The sequence below is a fragment of the Capsicum annuum genome, chromosome 2 (assembly GCF_002878395.1).
Source record: "Capsicum annuum cultivar UCD-10X-F1 chromosome 2, UCD10Xv1.1, whole genome shotgun sequence".
In the NCBI taxonomy this organism is placed as follows: domain Eukaryota; kingdom Viridiplantae; phylum Streptophyta; class Magnoliopsida; order Solanales; family Solanaceae; genus Capsicum; species Capsicum annuum.
In genome coordinates, this window is record NC_061112.1 from 143027311 (window position 1) to 143052263 (window position 24953).

Here is a 24953-nt window from a genome sequence, read left to right on the forward strand (position 1 = left end):
TTCCTATTTCTATTGCTTTTCTCAGATTAATTTCATATTCAATAGAAATATTTGTTTGTTGAGTTTCTGCTTCAACTATTCTGGCTATTTCTGTGCATTCTTGGTCAATTTTGACTAGACTTTTATTTTTATAAACATTTTCATAATTTGAATTGGTAACCGTATATAGAGCTTGATAATATATGCTCATGATACGATTACCTAATTTGAATAAGTCTTTTCTTTTTACCTGAAAATGCAAACTTAAAACTTCATTAAAATTTGCATCTTTTAGTGAAATACAATACCTAGGATAATAGGTGAATAATAATTTGGTATAAGCCAAATTTCCTTCAACAATTCCCAGATTTCCTTCTCTAGTATTTATAAATCCTTCATCTGAAAGGTTAATTACTATGGGACAGTCAATTCCCTCTTTAAAGGTAGATTTAACCATTATTTGGATTCCTCCCAGATGAACATAATTCATTTATTTTTTATTTCTTTCTAGGATTTTTCTTAGAATTTGGTCGATCATAGGCTTTGTTAATAAGTTGAGCTTATGTCTTCTAGTAATTTGAGTTTCAATTACCTTTTCAATCTCCTGATATTCATGATAAGAGATTTTGTTTCTTGAAAAAGTTCTTTGTCATCTATTAAATATACTATCTTCTGTTCGAAGATTGAGTTTTAATCCTTCGATTTTTCTTAATAATTCTCCATCGAATGTTGCTTTTAATGCATATCCTCGCTGATCTTCTTCAACTTATATAACCTGAGTGTTTTCTTCTATATATTCATTCTTCTGAATCTGTACTAGATTCTGAAAATACTTCATAGAGTTCCTCGTGAAAATCTTCACTTTTTTATGGATGAGATTGACTCAAAGTCTGATTCTATTTCCTCTCTATCTATTTTAGATATTTTACTCTTTTCTTGTTGCATTCACAATGTTTGTGGCCTTCTTCTCCACAATTATAGCATTTACATTTATCTATGATGTGTTTTCTTTTGAAATTTCTTCGTTTTTTGAAGTATTTTTTTCTTGGTATATGATTTTTCTTGAAAATATTTTTCCTTTTAATAAATCCTTTTTTCCTTTTTCTTTTTGAAGGATCTTCGTAACATCCCCATCAAGATGCTGCTTTCGTGTCATCACAGTAAATTTGTGTGTCTATTCTATTAGCTTTTCTTTGCATGTTATGTAACATACAAAGTTGACTAAGCCTTTGATTAAGGAAGGTAATTCTTCTTCCTAGAGAATCTTGCGTTTGATATTCCTTCGCATATTAATCTCTAAAATAACTAGCCCAATATCATGATAGCTTTTGATCATACTTATCCATGTAGGGAGCTAAGTTTTTACTACCATCAAATAATTGGTAGTAGTATGGTTCAAACTCACAAGTACATTCTTGGATGTACTTCATTTTACAAATTTACAGCTTTTCTAGCCATTCTGCCGCTAGTAGCCCTAGTTTTTCTTTTCCTTTAGAAATGTCTTCTTAGCTTCCTAAAAATTCAGCTCCTATATACCTCACTAGATGATCTATTCTTGCTCGAGTTGATTTATCAAAATCTGCTATGACTTCTAGTCTAATTACCTTTTCAGCTTCTTCTGAAACTCTTCTAAACCAATTGTCTACTTTTCCAGTAAAGGTATTCGTAGCAATTAAATATTTTTCATTACTAGTATAATTATTTCCTTTCTCTAGTATAAAAAATAGTTTTAAGTTTTTTGCCCATAAGTCTAGAAATTCTCCTGATTTTCTTTTACAGTCCAGGTCTAAAAACTGGGCAAATCCAGCGTCTCCTACTGGGAGTCTATTTGGCATGAATTTAGCCTTAGAATTTATATGGTATTGACTATTATAGTCTTTCCATTACTTAGATTTTGATAGGAAGTTACTCCTAGATAATGGCTCGTTGGACGAACTTTCTTCTTTTTTAGGTTCTCTAAAGTTTCCTTGGGGTCCTCCTGTATCTCCACGAGTCATGTGGACGGGATAATTTTGATCATTAAGATCAAGCTCTTCTAAAGCATATACTAGTTCGTCTAGTTCATTCATTTTCTTTTATTTCTGTTTTAGAGGTAGAGACTTCTTCTTTATCCTTATTTTTAGAAGTTTTTGAGATAATTTCTAATTCTAATTTTTCTAATTCTTCTCTTTGTCTTTTTTCTAGGAAACTAGATATAATTTTTTCATCAAGACTTCCTTTCTGATCGGATCCCTTATTCGAAATTCTTGAGACAAAAATTTCGTCAATAATTCTTTTCCCTAATTCCTTATTAAAGGTATCAGCTTTTTCAATAAGATTATGTATTTTAGCTGATGAGTTATTTTTAAGGGTTTTGATTTCTTCTTCTATTAGATTTATTTTTAAGGCTTATATGTTTTTGCATAGCTAAAATATCATCAAGTTTTTTTAAGACCTTTTTTAAGAATTTTTTATTTATTTAAACAAATTATGTTCTAGTTTATACTCTAGATTCCAGATTTCTTGTTCCAGCTCAAAAATGACCTCTTTTGATAAAACAAAGATTTTTACAAACTCCTGCAAATGAGTTATAAGTATATCTTTCCTTTCGGATGTTAAGTTCTTGCTTTAATTCTGGTAATAATTTTAAAGCCTGCTCTTTATCTATAATATTTAGGTTGATCCATAAACCCAATTTTGTCATAATTAGGTGGTATGTACCTCATTCTTCTAGACTTTAAATGTATTATTATTTTACCTCAATACTAGAGATCAAAGTAATTAAATAATTTAATCTATCAGGGTCTTTTTTTGTTTCACTTAATCTTTTATATTCTAAATAGTTACTATTTAAAGCTCTTTTGACTTCTTTGAAAGCCTGAATATTTTTATATGGTCTTCTCATAATTAGTTTAGTAACCAGGTAGATTTAAGTATGTGGCTTTGATACCAATAAAATAAAGTTGTTAGCAAACAGGGTGTGCATGCGAAATATTTATTCACTTAATCATTGAAATAACCATCATCATACAAATAGTATGGATCATCATCACTATCTACATACGAATAGTCATTATAGACCATTGTTCTTGAACAAGATGATCTATAATTTTTTCAAGAATTTTTTCTTGTAAATCTTTATTTAATTTTATCACTTTTAAAATAGTAATTAATATACTATATGCACTATTTATTCACAATGCAGTGATTCACAAACTATTAATCTATTTAAGGCAACAAAGGCACAATATAAAAGCTCGGGAATTATTGTATTGGAAAGCTTGAACCATTTAGTAATTTCCAACAAGTAGGATTCAGTTTTTTTCCGAACTGACATTCAGTTCAACTTTGGAGATTCTTGTAAATTAAAATGTATTGCGTAGGATTTTGGCGGTAACTAAGATTTCATTTTTTTATGTTAGTTGTTACTATTTCTATTTTATGAGTATTTTCTTATTAGTTAAACCGTAAGCCGAACCGTTAAGGACCAAAAACTGATAAACCGATAAGAAAATATTTTATTGATTGGTTATTGGTTTTACATATTTAAAAACAAATAAACTGAACCAATAACACATAAAACCGAACCGAACCGACTGATAAACACCCCCTAACAACCCTTGAGATTTTGATTCTATATTAATCCGCTGAAGCCTGAATGGTATCCTATTGATTGCTCATTCAACAGACTTTCAACAGGCAAACCATATTCGACATCTTTCAAGATCCTACATATGAAGTACGACACATAACGTTTTATCCTCTAGATTGACTAGTTTTAATTTTTTTCCTTTAACAATCGAACTTATGCCCTATGAAAAAGTTATTTGTTACTAGGAAATAAAATGCAAATGACCCAGATTAAGAAAAATCCACTTGTATTGGGACATAACATAAGACGAGGGTGCGAACAAGGGAGGCTAACATAAACATACATCTTAATTTGTCATATTTACCCAAACCTTAACCTTCAAAGTAATTACAAAAATTCCGATTAATTATGTATCATGCAAGAGCTAATTATGTATCTCGACCGATCCAAAATCGAAATGTTTAGTAATTATACAAATATCGAAATTTTCCGTAATATCGAAATTATGCAAAGAAAAAAAGATTACGTTTCTTTAAAACAGAATTCTAGAAGATGGAGGTGAATGAGTCAGCAATGATGGTTCTCTTGGTGCAACACTTTTATAAAATTGCAGAACTCAATGTTCAAACTTCACGAGCAACGACATGTGTCTTTCATATAAAGATTATCACTTCACCATTAAGTGATATGTCATGTACGTATCTTCAATTTATATATGATCATGTAAATTGTGTTGTTTGATGCATCTGCACGAATCAATCGAGTAAGGTCTCTTCATGTTGTCTCGTTTCTAGGAAAAATTAAGTAGACTAGTAATAATGCTTTAAAAATAGTGAACAATAAGTATCATATACTCGTATATATATGATTATCAATATTTTCAGACAAATAAATTAGCAAGAAAGTCTACCTCATGCGGGACATCCTATTCGAAATTCATACACGATAGAGACACCGAGGGCCCTTGCATTACAACAATTATGTTGGGTTTACAAGTACATTCCCTCTTATCTTCCCTCCTGAAATTTTAACCAAAACCTATCTAGCTAAACCCCTTTTTTTTTTCTTTACTCTGAGGATTGCGGGTTTTCTGTTAACAGTAGGTGAAGAGATGAAGATGTGTGGTATTTAAACAATACAAGATGAAGTTGCAACTATTAAAGTGTACCTTCAATCTCTCTGAACCTCTTTAATTGGAGCAGTATCTATCTGAATCTCTTTAATTGAAGTTTTCTTTTGCGGGTGGACATCTTAATGTTTTCTATATCAAAGTCAAAAAGGGTACATTTTTCTTAATGGTTTCTTTCGACACCTTATAATGTGTTCTCATAAGGAAACTCCGGTGGATGATGTAGATTTGGAACTTTAGAGCGGACTTCACCGAAATAAGGGGGAAAATTAAAGATTAATATTTGATTTAAGATATAAGTTGAAAGAGAGTAAAAAAAATTATAACCGAAGAGATTAAGCATTAGTAATTTGATAAATAATACATATAGATCTCTAAGAGAAATGCAGAAGAGTACTTTGAATTAAGAAAGTAGCAAGGCAAGTAGAGTATGAATAGAGATTAATCTATCTTACTAATAATAAGAAAGGGTTAAGGGCCTCCAACACCTATAAATAGAAGCTTCTTTCCGATCAGCAGATGAAGATGATGGAAGAGTCGCAGCAACACTCATCAATAATCTATATATTATTAATAACAAAGGATGCAACCCTCTTATTCACTCAAGTGTCAGCATATAATTCGTCCAAGTGTCAGCACTTAAAATATACATTGCAGTTACTTTAATTTTTTAATTCTCTTTTTAACATTTTTCAAATTAATTCAAATTTTGACAGATCTTTAATGTTGTCAGTTTTTAAAATTCAAATTTTAAAAAATATATAGATGAGTTTGAGTTCCTCATAAACTGCTAACTTCTGGATGTTTCTTAAATTTGAAACTTATACAACTTCTTACATAATAACTACTACATAAATTAGTTTCTCTCCTCTTCTTAAAAGAAGTTGACATCCCATCTAATTTCATCAATTGCTGACCAGATGATGAATCATTGATTGTTTAACTATATCAAGTAATATAACGGAAGAAGATTTTACAAATGATGACCATATCGAAGAACTAACGATGCCTATGACATATGGCATTAGACGTACAAATATAATTTGTGGTACCACGCACAAAATCTTGAGTTTGTCAAATCTATAACAAACAGGTTTGTTGTTCTCCCTTTCTTAGTGTATCAAAATCAATATAGTACACTGTTACAACGGACAAAGCAATAGAAGACAAAGGAAGGAAGGTAGGTTTTAAGAATGATCAGAATGTTCCTCCTCAAACATCAATTTATTTGTGTGTGCTAGCAATGACGGTAAAGAAAGCAAAATTTACATTATATGTTTTCATAAATGTTACTTATTTCAGTGATGCGGATTTAATTGGTCAGGGAATTTGACAACATGCTGAATGTTCTCTTTTGCATGAGGCTTTTCAACCAAATTTGTGTGTATTCTGTTGTGTACAAAATACTTGATGGACTTTTTTCATTCAATAATTATATTTGTTGATTTCATGATCCTCATACATGAATCAGAGTTGATAAATGGAAGTTAGACCTTATTTGTTTTTCTTAAGAGTAAGACGTCTTGAATACACATCTGAATATTAATATCTACATGTTTGAATCTAAATATCCATCCAAATATTCAGATATCATGTTTCCTTTAAACTTATATGACAATTAGTGGTGTTGATGGCTATTAGTGATGATTGTGTATGTCAATTAGCGAGAGCATTTACTCATGATGGTTGTTGTGGGTAGTATCATGTGGTATACTCACTGATAATAGTGATTAGAAATGTGTGTTGATTGTGGTACTTGATGGTGATGGATTATAATCAATTAATATTGGGATGATATTGATAGCTAATTGTGGTGCATGATGATGTTGTCATGAATGATGTAGCCACTTAATTAGCAGACAATATATTCTGACACATGCTCATACATTGTTGATTAGAGAACCATCGATGCGCTTCCTCCATTCCTTTCACGAACTCACACCTGCAAAAATTATAAGAAACAGGTAAACATTAATTTTACATCATCAAATTTCTTTTAATATGTAATGTTCATCTTGATATATTCAAAATCTTATGTTGCATTTTTTCTATTATTTTTCGATGCGATGTTCATTATAAAAAAAAATTGTCATTTGTATATAAATCCACTACAAGCAACAAATGAAATTTAACCTGGAGGAGATGAAAGAGACAATTGTATCAGCGTCCTAATGCCTAAGAGGTAATTTTGGTCACGTTTTTTCTTTAAAAATATCTCAACTCTTAATTCATATCATAAGATATGGTGGACCCATCATGTATTTTCTATATATTTTTTTCTATTTTTAAAAATTGCTTCAACTTTTGACTGTAGTTATGTTTTTACTATGTGGTTCGCAGCCAGTGTTTATTTGGTAATTTTCTTATTTTATGCAGGGATTATTATTCTAAAAATTACATATATACACAAACTAACTTTACCTTATTACAACACATCCCATATTAACAAACTAATTTCATTCCTCTTTTTACTTTCTCTCTCATTCCTCTTATACATTAAAAAAAAAAAAAAAATTTATAGTTACTTTATCTCTCTTTTCCATATTTACTCCCTTTTTTTCTCCCATTAAACAATTCTTTACTTTCTTCTCTCTTTTTCATTTACTTTCTCTCCTTTTCCTCTTTACTTTCTCTCTCTTTTTCATATTTGCTCCATTTTTTTCTTCCATTAAACAACCAATTGTTCCTTCATTATTGAATACTTTTTTTCACGCTCAAATTCAAGTAATTGTATACTTAGAGGTTTCTAATTTGTAAGTTATCAAATATTTATAGACCTTATATACTGATATTTTTCAATAATTTTTAATTTTTTTTCAACTTTACCAAATCACAATCAGGGTCGATTTTTTTATTGCATTTTTATTTTTTATGAAATTAAGTGCTTTTGCAAATCCATTTCAGTGTGATAGTTCGATAATATCATCTTTTTCCATTTATTAAAAGTCAGATCTTTGTTTTTATTTTAAAGTTGTTGGTTCTTATTCGAATTCTTGTTTGGTTGCATGTTGATTTTTATGAAATTACCTTATTTTGCAATCTCATTCTAGTTTGTTAGTTGATTTTTTTTGGGTTTTTTGCCATATAATACAATCAGATATTTGAATTTCTTGTTTATAGTTGCGATTGCTTAATCAATATGGTATAAATTTGGTAATGGATTCTCGTCCTAACTTTAGTTTAGGACTTAGTCAGTTAGATGCTCAAGAACAAAAAATGTTCATTAGTTTTGTTCCTGGCATATTTGATATTATACGTTTATATTATTTGATTATACATTACTTTATTTTTTAGACTAATGTATAATATTAGTTTTCTGCTTTATATTCCATTATATTATACAATAAGAAGATGTACATAAAAGAGACAGTTAAAAAGATTATTTTATAAGTTGACATTATTCATTAAAGAAGATTTTTTTAAAATGTATAAGCTACCATCATACATGTCTGTCTGTACTTTAAGTATATTCGCTATTACATTTGAGATGTATAAGTATATCCGATATTACATTTTTTAAATGTATAAGCTACCATCATACATGTCAATTAAAACATATTTGATGTTGAATATGTTCAAAACACACCCCATCAAGCATATGAAAGTTTGTAAGTAAATTACAATTTTTTATAAAGTATAACTATGTTTAAATTAATGTACTTACTGTTAATTCATTTTTATTTTATTTTTAATTAGGGATTGTGGCTTCTTTGTTGTTGCTTATGCAAAAATGGGCTGCAAGTGCATTCATGCATGTTTGATGTTGGATGTCAACGTGCACGCTATGCTTTATTACTGTAGTATTTCGGAGTAGAAAAGGCAAATAAAGGGTACACGAGTGATAATGGTGATCCTCCTCGGCCAAGGAATAGTGTGCTCCAAGAAATTAATGAAAGTGCAATTGTTATTTTAGAGTAGCATTGTTTAATAAAAGTCGAAATTGAATCAACTAAATCTTAGTTTTGTGGTTGATGTTAAACGAATTCAAAGATTACTTTCTGGATGTTAATTTACATTTATGGATGTCTTCATCTTATGAGAATATGTTTTTTAGTCACTAAGACACTACTGCAATGTTACTAACTGATTCAGGGTACTTATTGAATTTTCCTTTCACTTATTTTGTTAATGATTAAAACAACATATTACTAATTAATCTGACATTGTATTTTGAACACAGTATGTTTCCTATTATGTACCTTTGCTTATAAGTGAATTTTACATTGAACTAAAGACTAATACGTTTTAAGCGTATGTATTACATAACATCATACATGTTGTAAAACGTTTATTACTTGTAAAATTTTTTACAGAAATTGTTAATACCATGCACATTTATAATGTATGATGCTATATCATACATTGATATGAATGTATAATCAAATATTATACATTCATAAGTCTACTGGAATGGCACAATATCACTATACGTTGTTTTGAATGTATAACAACTTATTACATATTCAAACGTTTACTGGAAAGGCACACATTTATTATACATTGATTTGACTGTATAAAAATATATTATACGTTCGTAAATTTATTGGAATGATACTGTGTATAATTTTTTTTTTTAAAAAAAATTGAATTCAATTAAATTTCGTTATTGTATTTCTAACCTCATATATGTTAAAAACGTATAATGCTATATCATACATTTAGTACACACTAACCATTAATGTACAACAGTTTAATACACTGTGTTTCAACAATTACTTACTCCTATAGAGAGTAAGTTACATAGTTAGTGTGCTTTTATAATAGTGTTCTAACTTCAAGTTACATGGTTACGAACTATGATATAGGGAAAAAGCTTAAAATTTTTATACTAATATAAATCATTGATTAAAGAAATTATCATCTATAATCAATAAAAAAAATAAAAATTACTTGCTCCAGCATTCAAAAAAAAAAAAACTAATAACAAAATATTTATACAACCAAAATCATTCAAAGTATCCGCACATAGAAAACCATATTATATTCTTCATGATTCCTTTGGAAAGAATTGGAAATCATATTCATATTGATTTTACTAGTATTAAAGAACGTATGTAGAAGAAGATTTTAGTAGTTTTAGAGAACGGATATAGAAGAAAGTGATTGTTTTTTAGCTTTTCAGATCGTGAATCATAGGGAAAAAAATTAGGTATAACAAAATTTTTAAAATTCAAATATCAGTTACACGTTCTATCAATAAATGACTTAATGTTGGCTAATTACTGCCTTTAATTAAGGAACTGTAAAATAATTAAAGATTCTCTTACCTTAAATATAGGATTAGCTGTTACATCATACATTCGACCAATGTATAATATGTGACCGAATGTATGAGTATGTTTGCAAAAAAAGGAAGAGAGAAAACAAGAAGAAATTTTGTGTAATTATTTTCATTGTCTAGGAGATTTATGTTGTTTACACATTATTATTCTATGAAGTATTTGGTTTGATAGATAAAATATGTTCAAATATTTTGCTGACAGTAAGTATATTCTCTCTCTTGACATTTGGGAAGTTTAATGTCTGCTTCTTTTGACAATAAAACTTTGCTAATGCTCCTTTGATCTTCACTTGCGTCTCTTTTGTATTTTAGTGACAAGTTTGAATGGCTAATTTAATACCTTTTCCGTCTCAATTTATGTGTCACCTTTCAGATTTTGAGATTTTCACAAAGTTTTGATTGATTGTAATATTTTCATATAGATTTTTAATATACATATCTAAAATTATGAATTATTTTGATTTACAGTACATTTTAAGTAATTTATAAATAATGCAAATTTTATTTCAAAAAATTTAAAGATTTCATTGCCCGAGTTGATGGTCAAAACTAAACGATTTGATTCTCAAAATTCAAGTCATGTCACATAAATTCAAATAGAGGAAGCAAAATTTAGCAAGAATTTATTTAAATATAAACATTTTGAATAGGTCCATTTTTGAAAGGAAGTATGGTAAATTATTGATTCTAATATCCAAAACAGCTCTACACATTTTAAATCATTTGAAGTAATTTTAAATTATAGATTTTCTGATTGGAAGTTTGATACATGTTCCTTGATTTGTGCTTGGTATGTGTTGGTTGATATATTGTTATTATATAGTATTAGATCAAATGCAATCCTTACATCATATAACTTTAAAATTTCTTATTTAGGATTCAATATTAAAAAAAAATAGTAAATAATTGTAAAATTCAAATCGGTAAATGTTGCAGTTGCTATTATGTCCCCAATAACTTCCTTTTTAAACTATTTAAAATGGATATAAACTTTACCTGATAAGGACGATTTATGGTTTCTTACAAACTTGTTAAGTGAAGGATACAAGGTACTGTTCTATTTTGTCATTTGTAATCACTGATTACGTTAAATTTAGTATTTAGTATTTCACTAATTTATTAATATGAAACATGTCAATTTGATATGATAAAAAATTATAATATCAAACAAATACGACAATAATTTTTATGAATAATTTCCTTGATAATAACCATGCATCGCATGGAAATAAATACTAGTTCAATTAAAATCAAGGAAACCAATCAATAGAACTAATGTTATGTTAGATCCATTTCAAAATCTAACAAAAGACGTAAGATATAAATTAAAGATTGAGAGAGTGGAACTTCATTAAAATTTTAAACGTATAGATCTACATACACCTTGCTTAACACGCGACATGAACATATAAATCGTGTTATATGTTGAATAACAAGATTAATAGAAAGTACCTTGAGCAGGATAAGGATAAGCATACGTTGGAGGCTCATTCATCTTGTCTTCTTGATAAGAGAGATATATGTTTCAAAGCAATAGAAGAAGAGTACTGATTCAAATTTATAATGGGATAATTAAGTAGCATACTTACAGTGACATCGAGACTAAAGTTATACACATACCTCACACTAAATATATTGTTATTGTATCGAGACTAAACATTGAAGTGTCGCTCACCAATTATTGACTCTTCTATAGTGCACTGTTATTATTCTCTCCCTATTTCCTTGTCAGTTGTCACTAATAATTGAGCTCAATCAAGGAAGACTCCATCCTGTTGAAAATTACCATTCCACTAATATTAAGTTGCATTGTTCTAACTTTATTAGGTAAATACTACTATGGATGCTATTATCTAAAATAATTCCTTTACTTGTCATTTGTCCTGTATGTGACCTGAAAAGACTACGTACTATTATAGTCTTATTGATTGGAGTTGGACAATTTTATTGTAAAGGATCAAAGAAAAAGTGTTTAGACAAAGGATATTGCAAAGTCGCTGTCGACTTTGACTCACTACTGATCATCCAGATGATCATTGGACAACTCAAAGATGAACTCAAGTAAATCTCGATTATGAAATCTCAAGGTCAATTCGAATTCATCCAACGCACTTCATGAAGGCAACACGCCAACACCCATGTCTGATCTTCTCGCAAATTTGAAAGAGAGAGCTATGCGAAACTATTTCTTTAATGAGGCTAATAAACTTGCCCACGAATATCGTATCTTCCATGAAGAATGACATTAAAGGATCTTCGAAATTTACAATTTGAGTCAAGAAAGGCACTTTCATCTTTGATTCATGCTGAATATTTAGTCTATAGCATCTCTTTTTGTGTGCTTAGCTGTTAAAGGAGAGATCCTCCTGATATGTTTTGTGCTTAGATCGAATTGTTTGAGTGGTCTATACTCACACTCTGTAATTATTGAGGTTTAAGGATATATCCATCAATCTATACCCCTTTTGATCTATACGCAGCAAAAATCGTCAGATTGATATCCATTATTTTGGAAACCGTTTCCCTAGATTATTCTACCTATCTATGGACTAAACGACGTACGTGTGAATTACACCAGGAATATTTTGTTTGTGACAAAGTACTAAAAAGAAAAGAAGGAAAAGATTTCATGTTCTACTTACATCTACCTACACAATAGAGGGCTGCTCGGATAGTAAACATCTTCTCCATTCAACTCGATCTAAGATTATGAGTTGGAGTTAGAAATTAAAAAGACAAACTCCTTTAGTAGGAAGGGGTTAGTAAAAACATACACCTAGCTATTACCCAATATCCTTCTCTTTCTTTCTTTTGCTTCTTTAATTTATTCTTTTTTTAAACAACAGTATCCTAAATAATAACCGAAAAAAACTATGACGAGATAATTTGTGTATAAATTACTATAATAAAAGCCAAAAAGGAAGAGCAAAAGAGAACAGAAATCTTAGGCCAGCCTTTATCGGTGAGCCACAAAAGAGGGGGAGGAGACAGCCTGTTATAGAGTTCCCAAATCAAAAGATAATGTCCAACTTTGCTAAAAGACTCATCGTAACGCTGATCTCATATAATAAAATGAGATGGCTTTATTTGTTTTACTATTGTTTGCTTTGGAAAAATAAGGTCACCTATTTCTAGTTATTCAGTAACCGGTTAGGCGATGCACTTAATATCTGCCCTTAAACAAAAAAACTTTGACTTTGGCTGTGTTGATACAGAGGAAAATATTTTTCAAAATATGTTATGATTGATAAAAAGTTTTGAAATTTTTTTTTAAAAAAGACAAACTTTTTTAAAACAAAGAAAATGTCTCCCCTAATTTCACAACCACCCACAACATCACCCTTACCCTTCACCCGTCCTAACAGCCACCCACCCAACCCTATGCACTGCCTCTTTTACTATTCTCATTGTTCAGTGTTCGATATATATATAAATATTTTTAGGGTATTACTTTTTTCTGCATACCAAATACAAGAAAATAAATAAACAATAACTTATTTTTCTAAAAAATATTTTCGTCCCTACCAAACTCACCATTTGTTTTAAATTTATACTATTCCTATTAGCTTAAGAAATGCATTGTTAGGAAAGATGGGCACACAATCAAAGAGCCCGATGGGGTAGCAGCGGAAAATACCCAAGACTAAACTTTTCCTTCCAACTTGAACCAAGAGGAGACAAGCAAACCAAGCAAAACAAAGTAATATGGCAACAAATGAATTACCACACAAATACGATAGGGCAAGAATAAAGGCGATCACACAAGACACCAAATTTACGTGGAAAACCCTTCAGTATGAAGAGTAAAAAAATCACGGGACCAAACTTATTGTGTTGCTTTATGTTGATGACATACTTGTTGTTGGTCATAATGCTTGCAGGATTCAAAAGTTGAAGCAAGAGTTGAGTAAATCTTTTTCTATGAAAGACTTAGGACCAGCAAAGCAGATTCTTGGCATGCAGATTGTCCATGAAAGAAAGGCCAAGAAGTTGTGGTTATCATAAGAGAAGTATATTCAGAAAGCACTTCGAAGGTTTAACATGGACAAGGCTAAGGTTGTCAGTACATCTTTAGCTATGCACTTCAAGTTGAGCACGAAGCAATGTTCTTCCAGTGATGATGAGAAGGAAGATATGAAGAAAGTTCCTTATGCTTCAGCTGTTGGTAGTTTGATGTATGCAGTGGTTTGCAAAAGACCAGATATTACTCATGTTGTTTATGTTGTTAGTCGTTTTCTTTCTAATCTGGGAAGAGAACATTGAAATGCTGTGAAGTGGATTATGAGATATCTGAAGTAGTCTTCTTGAAGCCCTGCTGACTCATAAAAGAACCAAACTTCCTGTACCACTGCCTAGGAGCTTGTTTCAAACCATACAAGCTCTTCTTCAATTTGCAAACATAATTCTCTTTTCCCTTGACTTCAAAACCTTCGGATACCATATAAATTTCTTCATCTAATTCACCATGGAGAAAAGCAGTTTTAACATCCATTTGCTCAACCTCTAAATCTAGACTTGCAGCTAAACCTAGAACCACACGAATGGACGACATCTTTACAACAGAAGAAAATACCTCATCAAAATCAACTCCCTTTTTCTAGTTAAATCCCTTCACAACCAATCTAGCTTTGTACCTTGGAATTGGATTACCATCTTCATGCTTCACCCGAAAAACCTACCTATTTTTCAAAGCTTTTCTGTCTTTAGGCAGCTTAACCAAATCAAATATATGATTATCTTGCAGAGATTTAATTTTATCTTCCATAGCATCAAACCACTTTTCTTTTTCTTCACTTTGCATGGCCTCATCAAGACTCTCAGGTTCTCCCCCCGTCAGTCAAGAGTACATACTCACTAGGAGAATAATGAGATGAAGGTATTCTCTCTCTTGTAGATCGTCTGAGAGAACTCTTTGGAGCATCAACAACTGGTTGCTGATCAACCATATCAACTTACACTGGAGCATCAACAACTTCTTGCTGGTCATTCTGAACATGATCATCATCTTCATTATCAACTTGATTTTCATTATTATGAAGATTTTCTTCAGGAGCAGTAGTCTAAGGAACTGGATCAACATCAACTAGGCTCTCACTACTCTGAGAATCAACCTTCTCAGCTTTGTGAAAATCTTCAATTGTTTGGTCTTCAAAGAACACAACATCGTGGCTTCTAACAAGTTTCTTCTCAACTGGATCATAGAAGCGATAGCCAAATTCATCTTGACCATAACCAATGAAGATACACTGTCTAGTTTTAACATCCAACTTTGACCTTTCATCCTTAAGAACATGAACAGAAGATTTACACCCAAAGACTCTAAGATGATCATAAAAAATATTCTTACCAGACCAAACTCTGTCAGGGACATCACCATTCAAAGCAACAGTAGGAGATAAATTGATAACATAAACAGCCGTATTAAGTGTTTCTGCCCAAAAGGAATCTAGCAGCTTAGCATCTAAAAGCATACATCTAACCTCTCAACTAGTGTTCTGTTCATCCTCTCTGTTAATTCATTCAACTGAGGAGTCTTTGGAGGAGTTTTCTCATACCGAATACCCTGCTCTCTATAATATCTATCAAAAGAACTAATATACTCACCACCATTATCTGAATGGATGCATTTCAATTACTTCCCTGTCTGTCTTTCAACCAAGGTTTGAAAATTCTTGAATACATCAAGTACTTGATCCTTGAACTTCAAAGCAAATACCTAGAGTTTGCAAGAATGATCATCAATAAAAGTCACAAAGTAAAGTTGTAACACCCCGTACTTAATTACGTGCATTAGCCATGGTTATATGTGTTGGAGTATATGTATTGATCATAAGTTAGGTATATATGAGTTTAAGTATGAGTATTGATTATTTTGAGATGGTTTCAAGTGTATAGTTTGATTATATGTGTATAGGAATCGACTTTATTTATACCGGAATTTGCTCGTCGAAGTTTCTATGCGAAGTTTATCGAGTTAGCTTTCCAACGATATAAAGATTTCTGAAAACAAATGAGTATCGGATATAAGCGAGCACGTTCGAAACTTGAAAACGGTGGACGTAATGAACAGTAAATGTGCAGAAATTTTCTGCACACACAAAAGTACTGCAGCCAAACAGATTTTTGGGTCGACTTTAAACGATCATAACTCCTTGTAAAAAATGAACTGTGTGAGCTGCTATATATCAATGAGAAGCCCTAAGAGTCTTCTTTCTAATGCAATTGGTTTCACCCAAATCTATTATCGGAGCAAAGAGTTATGGTCGATTTACTTTCGCCTATCAAAATAGTCCACCATGGACAGATTTGGATTTACTTAAATTTTAAAGGCAATATGGTCATTTTCCATCACCTCATGGACGAAAATTGGTCATTATATACATATACTTAGCCTCATATCCATCATTTATCATCCAAATTATTGAAGAATAAGAAACCCTAGCCTAAGTTTAACTCCAATTATCTTGTGATTCAACCGTAGAAAATCCAAATTGATTCCGTAGTTGTGTTCACCGTCTCGAGGGCTTCGAGAAGCACCCCTTATTTGTGCCAACAGGACTTCGAAATCAAAAGGGCCATTTTATGGTAAGGATGTAAATTATGTTGGTGTTATTATATGGATATGTATATATATATGCATGTGAGCATAAGAAGTATGTTGTTTGATTGTTGTTGAAAGATGATTGGAAATGATGTTGGATTATTCTTGTGCATGGTTGGATTATGTTGAAGGGATTTGGTGTGATGATGTGGTAGTGAAATGATGATTATATATATATATATACACATAAACCTATTGTTCAAGTTGGTTTTTGGAATGCTTTGCAAATATTGGTTGTATGGAATTATGGAAGAGAATTGTGGTGTTGGGTTGCTAATACTAGATGCCAAACATTTCATTGTAGATAAGTGATTTATAAAGGCGGGAAGTTGTGTTGAATTGGTATCCGAATCTACAATGAGGTATGTAAAGCATACTCTAACGATGTTCTTTGGCATGAAAACACCAATGTTCCATCAAGTAAGATTCCGAGGTTGTCCAAAAACATGTATTGTTCTACATTACCAACGAAGTTGTTTCCATTCTATAAAGTGTTAAAATGTTTCATTGATATACCAAAAGGCTCCTATTTCATTGTTGTGATATTGATGATTCCAAAACACATTGTTGATGTACCAATGAGTCTTTATTACATCGTTATTGTATAGAAAGTCTATTACTTGATTCCTATTGATATATCATTATTCCAACGGTACTATATTGGCATGAACACTAATGTAATAATCTCAAAAGCTTTTGAACTAAGTTATTGGAAAGATCTCTTATGTGTGTTACTTGATATACGTGTGGGTGGTAGCTCAGGGGCTTAAGCTTAGCATGGGCCGATCCCGATATTTGATATGATTACAGTTGATATGTACTGGGGGCAGCCTAATGGTCACAGTACGGTACAGTATTGATTATTGTTAGGTGGTTGGAGGTTCGGGAGGAGGAGGTAATGGCGAATGATAATTGTAAGGAATAAAATGAACGAATGTATACCGTTCCACAAATGTGTTTGAATTCAAGAACCCAATTCAGATTAATGATAAGATAATGTACATGATCCTAAAAGTGTTTATGAAGTGTGGTTCACTTCTATTATGATTTATTCACTTGCGTCTGATTTTCTTGATCCCCCATATCACATATGATTATTTACAGCTTTACATACTCAGTACATATTTCGTACTGACGTCCCTCACGGGGGACCTACATTTAATGCTGCGGGCACAGGTGCTTCAGCTCATTCACAGCATAGATAGGAGCCAGGTCATACAGCTATTATTGGTGAGCTCCAGTTTGCTTCAGAGCTTTCCGAGTCGGTCCCTTATGTTTTGTTATTGTACAGGAGTCATGTGTGGGCGGGGGTTTGTCCCGACCCTAGTTATGTCATGTATATCCTAGAGGCTTTGTAGACATAAGGAAGGGTAAAGTCATGGAAGTTTATATAGTGATGTTATATTTGTATATGTGGTGGCCCCGACGGCCAAGTATTATATATATATATTTGTGTGTGTTATGCTGATACAGGTAATTAGACCCTTCTATATGCAACGAAGTGCTGTCCAAATTTTTGGTGACATGTAAGTGAAAGTACAGGTATCTGAACAGGTTCTCCCGGGCCTTCTCGGCTTCGGGTGCCAGTCCGGCCCGATGGAATTTCGGGGCGTGACAAAAGTGCACCACTATGAGACCTTACTTTAAAAGGACCGCACAAATCAGAATGCACCAACTCCAGCAAATCGAGGTTTTTTGAAGGCGGATGACTCTGAAAAGAAACTCTTTTCTATTTACCGAATAAGCAATGAACACACTTCTTCAACTTTTCTTGTTTTACTCCAGAAAGCAAATTTGTCTTAGCCAAACTATCAATCCCTTTCTCACTTATATGACTCAACCTTCTATGCCACAACTCTGATGAAGTATCATTCTCTACCAAGTTATCAAGCCTCTAGAAGTAGAGCCCTGAAATACGTACAAGTTAGACAACTTGTCACCTCGAGCCACAATCATCGAACCTCTAGTATGCTTTCACTGGCCAGCACTAAGGTTATTAACATAACCCTCATCATCAAGACTTCCTACAGAAATCAAATTCAGGCGAACATCTGGAGCATACTTGACATTATTGAGAACTAGTTTGGAATCATTGTTACTTTCCAAACAAATTGTGCCAATTCCAAGTACTCTAACTTCATCATTATTGCCCAATTTCAATATCCCAAAATTACCTGGAGTACAAGCAGAAATCTTCTTTAGCAACAACAGCAACACGATTTTTATTATCGCCTTCTTTCTTTTGCCATCTTATATCTCTCTTATGTTTGTAACAATATTTCATGATATGTCCCTTTTTGTTGCAATACTCACATGTAACATTCTTGAATTTGGACCTTGACTTGCTTCTACTTTTATTTCTATCATTTGAATCTCTGGACTTGTTTCTCCCTCTCTCTTCAGTAATCAAAACATCAAAGTGTGAAGATGAAGAAGATGAAGTCTAAGATCTTCTTCTCATCTCTTCATTCAAGACACCACTTTTAATATATTCCATAGTTATAATACCACTGAGAGAAAAATTAGTCAAAGAAACTCGAAGAGTTTCCCAAGAGTCAGGCAAAGTATTAAGAAGCCAAAGTTCCTGAATTTCTTCATCGAACTTTACACCCATTCTGGACAGCTGGTCAAGGATACCCTGAAAATCACTAATATGATCAGAAATAGCGTTGCCCTCTTTATACCTGATATTCATCAATTGCTTAAGCAGGAACAACTTGTTATTTCTAGTCTTCGAAGAATAAAATGTCTTGAGCTTATCCCACAAACTTCTAGCATGTGTCTCATTCACAATATGATTTCTAACATTATCTTCAACCCATTGTCTGATATAGCCACAAACCTGTAAGTGCTCAAATTCTCAATCCTCATCTATCAGGGATTCAGGTTTAGTAGATGCAAACACAGTTAGATGCATTTTCTTGACAAATAGAAGATCTTTCATCTTGCCTTTTCAAGTATGATAGTTACTACCATTCAAACATATCATCTTGCTCATATTTGCCTCCATCATTCAAATCTACAATCAACAACAACCAACGCTCTGATACCACTTGTTAGGAAAGACGGGCACACAATCAAAGAGCCCGATGGGGTAGCAGTGAAAAATACCCAAGACTAAACTTTTCCTTTCAACTTGAACCAAGAGGAGACAAGCAAACCAAGCAAAACAAAGTAATATGACAACAAATGAATTACCACACAAATATGATAGGGCAAGAATAAAGGCGATCACACAAGACACCAAATTTACGTGAAAAACCCTTCGGTGTGAAGAGTAAAAAACCACGGGACCAAACCTCCACTATAATCACCAAAGAGTTACAATATTATCCTCCAAAATGGCCACAAAACAAGTGCCAAACAATAAGAAACAATACATAAACCACTGCACCAAACACTAGAGAAATAAAGGAGTGAAAGCACAAAAAACGCAACTACTGTTCGGGAATGAAGAACAGGAGCTACAGGCCACCAAATCAAGCTCCGTCAGTTCCTAATCAAAGATTGAAATGAGAGGAACAAGCAGACCAAAAATCAGCTCAATCAGACAAGAAACGAAGCGGGAATCGTAATTTAAAGTTGACAGTTGTGTCTGAAATTTAGGTGTGAAAATCAGCTTTGTTTCTCTCCTGGACTGTTGAAAACTCTCTTTTTGTGATGGTGAATAAGACCTAAAAAGATCAATATATATGCTCCATAGTAATTGGCCTATGGACAAAAATGGGTTGGTCCAAATTGAGCTTCATTGATCCAAATAGGGAGGGAAAAAGACTCAATAACCCAATATGCATTAACAATTGCAGCATTTGAAGTGAAACGAGGGCAAGAGTGTCAACGCTCAATGAATTTTTCCTTAGCCAATGTTAAATAGTTAAAGCACTCAGAATAGTACTTTAATTAATAATGGGTCATTTTTGGGATGTCCTAAATTTGCATAGGGCCTATTTGTAGTCAGGTTTGGGTCTTCACCAAATATTTCATCGTTATCCTATCAAGGGACTCAACTACATGCAGGAATCTTGAAAGTGAAAAATTATACCTATTGTGATACATGAACCAATAATTAGCATTTACTCAGAACACTGAACATGAGATCCTATTAGACTAATTAAATCGTTTAGTTACCTAATCTGGAAAAACTGATCATTTGCACCTTTGGATGAGTGAATTTATAAAAAGATACTATAAGGTATATAATTACTTGTAGCATACGATAGTCGCTAGGTGGCAATGCGTTACCATCTTAGTTCCTACCTAGAAGTAGCAATGACCTTCAAATATATGTATTCATACCTAACATGATACGTAATTACTTAGTCATAATAAATTCTAAAGTTTATTTAGACACTTGAATTATAATATGCTCCAATTGAGCCTGTGAATCCAATGGCGCCTATTTTCAATGTTTATTAGTTAGTTATGTTAATCATATAAAATGCGTTAGCTCATTTAATTGTAAACATTAGACTCAATTGGAACCAGCCTGAGGTTATACTATTTGCTGAGGCTAGTTGCACATAATTAAAAAACGCAATAATTAAAAAACGCAATGTACTTGAAGTTGCAACTTATCCGAGTAATTTGCAGCTGATAACACCCACATAAATTTTTCCAGAACTTAGAGTTGAAATTGTCCAATAGAAAAACTTTATCATGCGGTTAAGATTCTCACTCAAAATAGATCGCAATTTGAGTGTCAAGATAAAATTTACTCACAAATATAAACGGCTTGTCAATGAATTTCACCAATTACAAATAATTTTTTAATTGATTGGTTTGGTTTGGTTAACAAGCTTTGGATAAGGAAGAAAGTGCAATGTCGTTCACGCTATCCTGCATTAAAATCTCTCAATTATTTGCCACGTATAATAATAACAATTTGAAGCAGACGATGCTTCAATTTCACAAGATAACTAAGTACATCGTAAAAAGAACAATCATAATATTCACAATCATAAATGCCCAAGTCCTGGTGACCTGTAACTCATTTAATTATGTAACAGAAAAATAATCCAGCTTGGAGCTCACTACTCAACAAGCTTTACTAATTATGGGGGGGGGGGAAAAGCAGGAACAAGAAAAAGTTTTAGTGCTTGCAGTGGCTCCATTAATTATATTGTAAGATCATAGCTGTGACCACATATAGGACCACCCTAAAGTTATAACCAAAAACAAATTGACAATTAAACGGAAAAAAAATTGCTATGCAATTCCACAAATTCTACTCATACTAATGGGAAAAATTAGAGAATTTTACCTAATCATGACCATAATTCCAGTATAATACCAAAACATATACTCCCAATAAAAAGAGTAAAAATTCAGTACACATGTAAAAGAGTAAACACTTAGTAAGCTGACAATGGAAAAATGAAACCAGAAATTAACCAGTCGCTATTTACTCTATGTACCAATTTAGAATCAACAATATTGACCCAAAAAAAGGAAGGCAAAAAAAAAAAAAAAAGATAGAAGATGATATGATATGATGACCTCTGTGGAGTAGTCCTTTTTTGATCAGCCTTTGATTTCCCGGCTGAGATTATCAGTGGTAGACACCATCATGTTCCTGTTGTGCTGCTGATCTGGGACCATCATTGATGTCACTGCTGTTGCTGGCACAAAACTGTAGACAGCTTGACCGCCACCCGAAGCCACTACTCCCAACTGCCCAAACCCAGTGTGGTGATACCCACCAGTCATCAGTGGTACCCCGTAAACCATCTGCACTGCATTCGTACCACCATAGGCCCCACCATTCACGTGGCTTTCACGTAATACTTGTTGTTGTTGTTGATGCGTATAATGATTCTTCACCAGCAAGGTGCTGTTTTTGGTGCTGTCACCACAAATTATTTTCGGAATTGCCACTGCGACTCGGCCGCCTACCTCGTTTTTTGAGATATCCAGTACTGAATTTTCTGGGAATTGCAATTGCAGAAGATCATCTGTTGGAGTTGGAGTTGAATTCGGGTTCGGGTTGTAATCCTTATCGAATCCGAATAAAAAATCCGGATTCAACGGCGATTCAGGTAAACGAATCGGGTAAAAAACGAATAGCCTTAACCTAGCAGGTTTCGTCGAAACTTTCTGCATGCGATCATATTCAACCATCATCTGCTCAACATCATCATCATCAATAAGCGAAACAAGCGCATCGAGATCCTCACCAGGCAACTGATACTTTATACAAATCTCCGAGCTACAATTACACAGAGAACTCAACTTTGCAGCCACCTCAGCAAACTTAACATTCCGATCAACGGTGAGGATTTTGGTATCGCCGCCGACGTAGGAGAGTTGATGATCATGAGGACGAAGCTGAATTTTTCCGCCATAGCTAAACATTAGCTTAACTTTTTGATTCTCCATTGCCGCCGCCAAAATTCGAGCGAGAATGAAGGAGAAGATGGAGGGTTTTGGTTTTTTGGGGGGCTTTTTATTTTGTGTTTAGAGGAGAGACAGAGTATTGTTAGTGTAGTGTGGCGGTACATGTAGAGTGATAGTGGTTGGGGATTTGTGAGTCGTTTGATCTTTAAAGGATTATGATAGGGGTCCACACGGAAACTGATTTGCGCGTCAGTGGGTCAGGGAAGTAATGGCCCACAGTAGTAAATTTGAGAATTATCAGGAGGGAACTTCTCTAAACAAAAATTTCAGTGAGAAATTTCAGTAGGATTAGGAGTGTAGAGGAGATAGATTTAACATTTGAATTTTATGAATTTAGTTATAAAATTATTAGATATTAATTTTATTATATTTTTAAAATTATAAATTTAGATTTACTATTTTTTATAATTTTAAATATTTTTTGTATATAAACTTATACTTTTAAATTAGGGGATCATTTGGTGTGAGGTATAAGTTTAGAATAAAATATAAAATTATTTTATTTTATGTTTATTTGGTCGTATTGATTAGTCAAAAAATTATTTATCTCACTTTTAGTAATAGAATAAATTATCTCACATATATAATAAAATAAGTAATTTAATATAATTAATTTTAAAATTAACCATTTTATAATAACATATTCCCAATTAAACAACCCCTAAGAGTTGTGAGTTGAATTGATCTGTAATTACAATGCTACTTACCTTTTGGGAAGGTAGTAAATACGTATATTTTTTCCTTTTGAAGGACGTGGACAGTTTCTTCTGATTGATATTGATTCAAAAGGAAAATAATAAAGAATGACGAGGACTCTCGCTTTTGCAATCTTCAAATTCAAAATTTAAGGTTTATCCACTAATATTTTTTTCATGTATTATTAGGGCCTGTATCCAATAAGCATCCATAAAATTAATTTATTGATTTATTGGATAAATGATTAATGAACGAATTAAATTTTTTTAATTAATGACTTATTAGTGTGGGGTAGATTACATAATTTTTTTATTGAATAAATTGTTAACTCGTTAAGAATTGTCATATATACTTATATTTTTTACCTAAATGAATAAAATATATATTATATTATATTATATTATAGAAAAATTTAAACTCAAACCTAATGGATCTAAATTCTAACCTAAAGATCATCCTTAATTAACCCTAAACAGTAAAATACTTACTAACTAGTAACTACTAAAGTTATTATTTATTCAAGTACAAAAGGTCAAAACTCATAACCTGTTAATTGCTTTGATTTGCTTTGTCAACTCAACTCAAAAGTATTCAACAGTGGTCAAAGCTTTAAATAAATTTAGCACTAGTATATCTATTGTTAGTGTCGCTGTGAAAAGAAAAAAATGTTCTATTTTGTTTTGTTTTCTGGTTTTGAGACGCATTCAAGTAGAAATTGTGGATGTCCGATAAATCGTCCGATAACTGTCCATAATTGTTTAATTGTTACTGAACCAACCGATATCTTATCGGTAGGCTAGTGAATTTGTATATTTTAAAATCGATAACCGTTAAGCCAAATCGTTAAGTGAAATGGTTCATCCGATCCGTTCGATAAGCAACCTATGTATTATATCACCTATTGACAATTTGACGTGAAGTTTTGTCGTTTATAATAACAAATGGGATATTTTAGATGACGTTTATTTTCGAAAATTATTACTGTAAAAGGTTTTTTGTTTTGAAATTCTTGCAAACGTTTCGGTCACCAAAAGTTCTTTTCCTGTTTTGAAAAAATTCAAAAGCTTTTCTCTAATGAGATTAGGTTGACAAAATCCAAACTACTTTTGTAAAAAATTTAAAAAAAGATTTAGCAAAAATGTTTCCTTTTTTAAACTAAATGGACCTTTAATCCATTAATTTAGGAGAGTTTTTTCCCAAAAAAAATTCAAAAAGTTAAAACTATAAGAACAAATGACAATAACACTAGAAATTCCTTAAACTTATTAGTAGTATTCATCTAGACATTTAAATTATGACATAT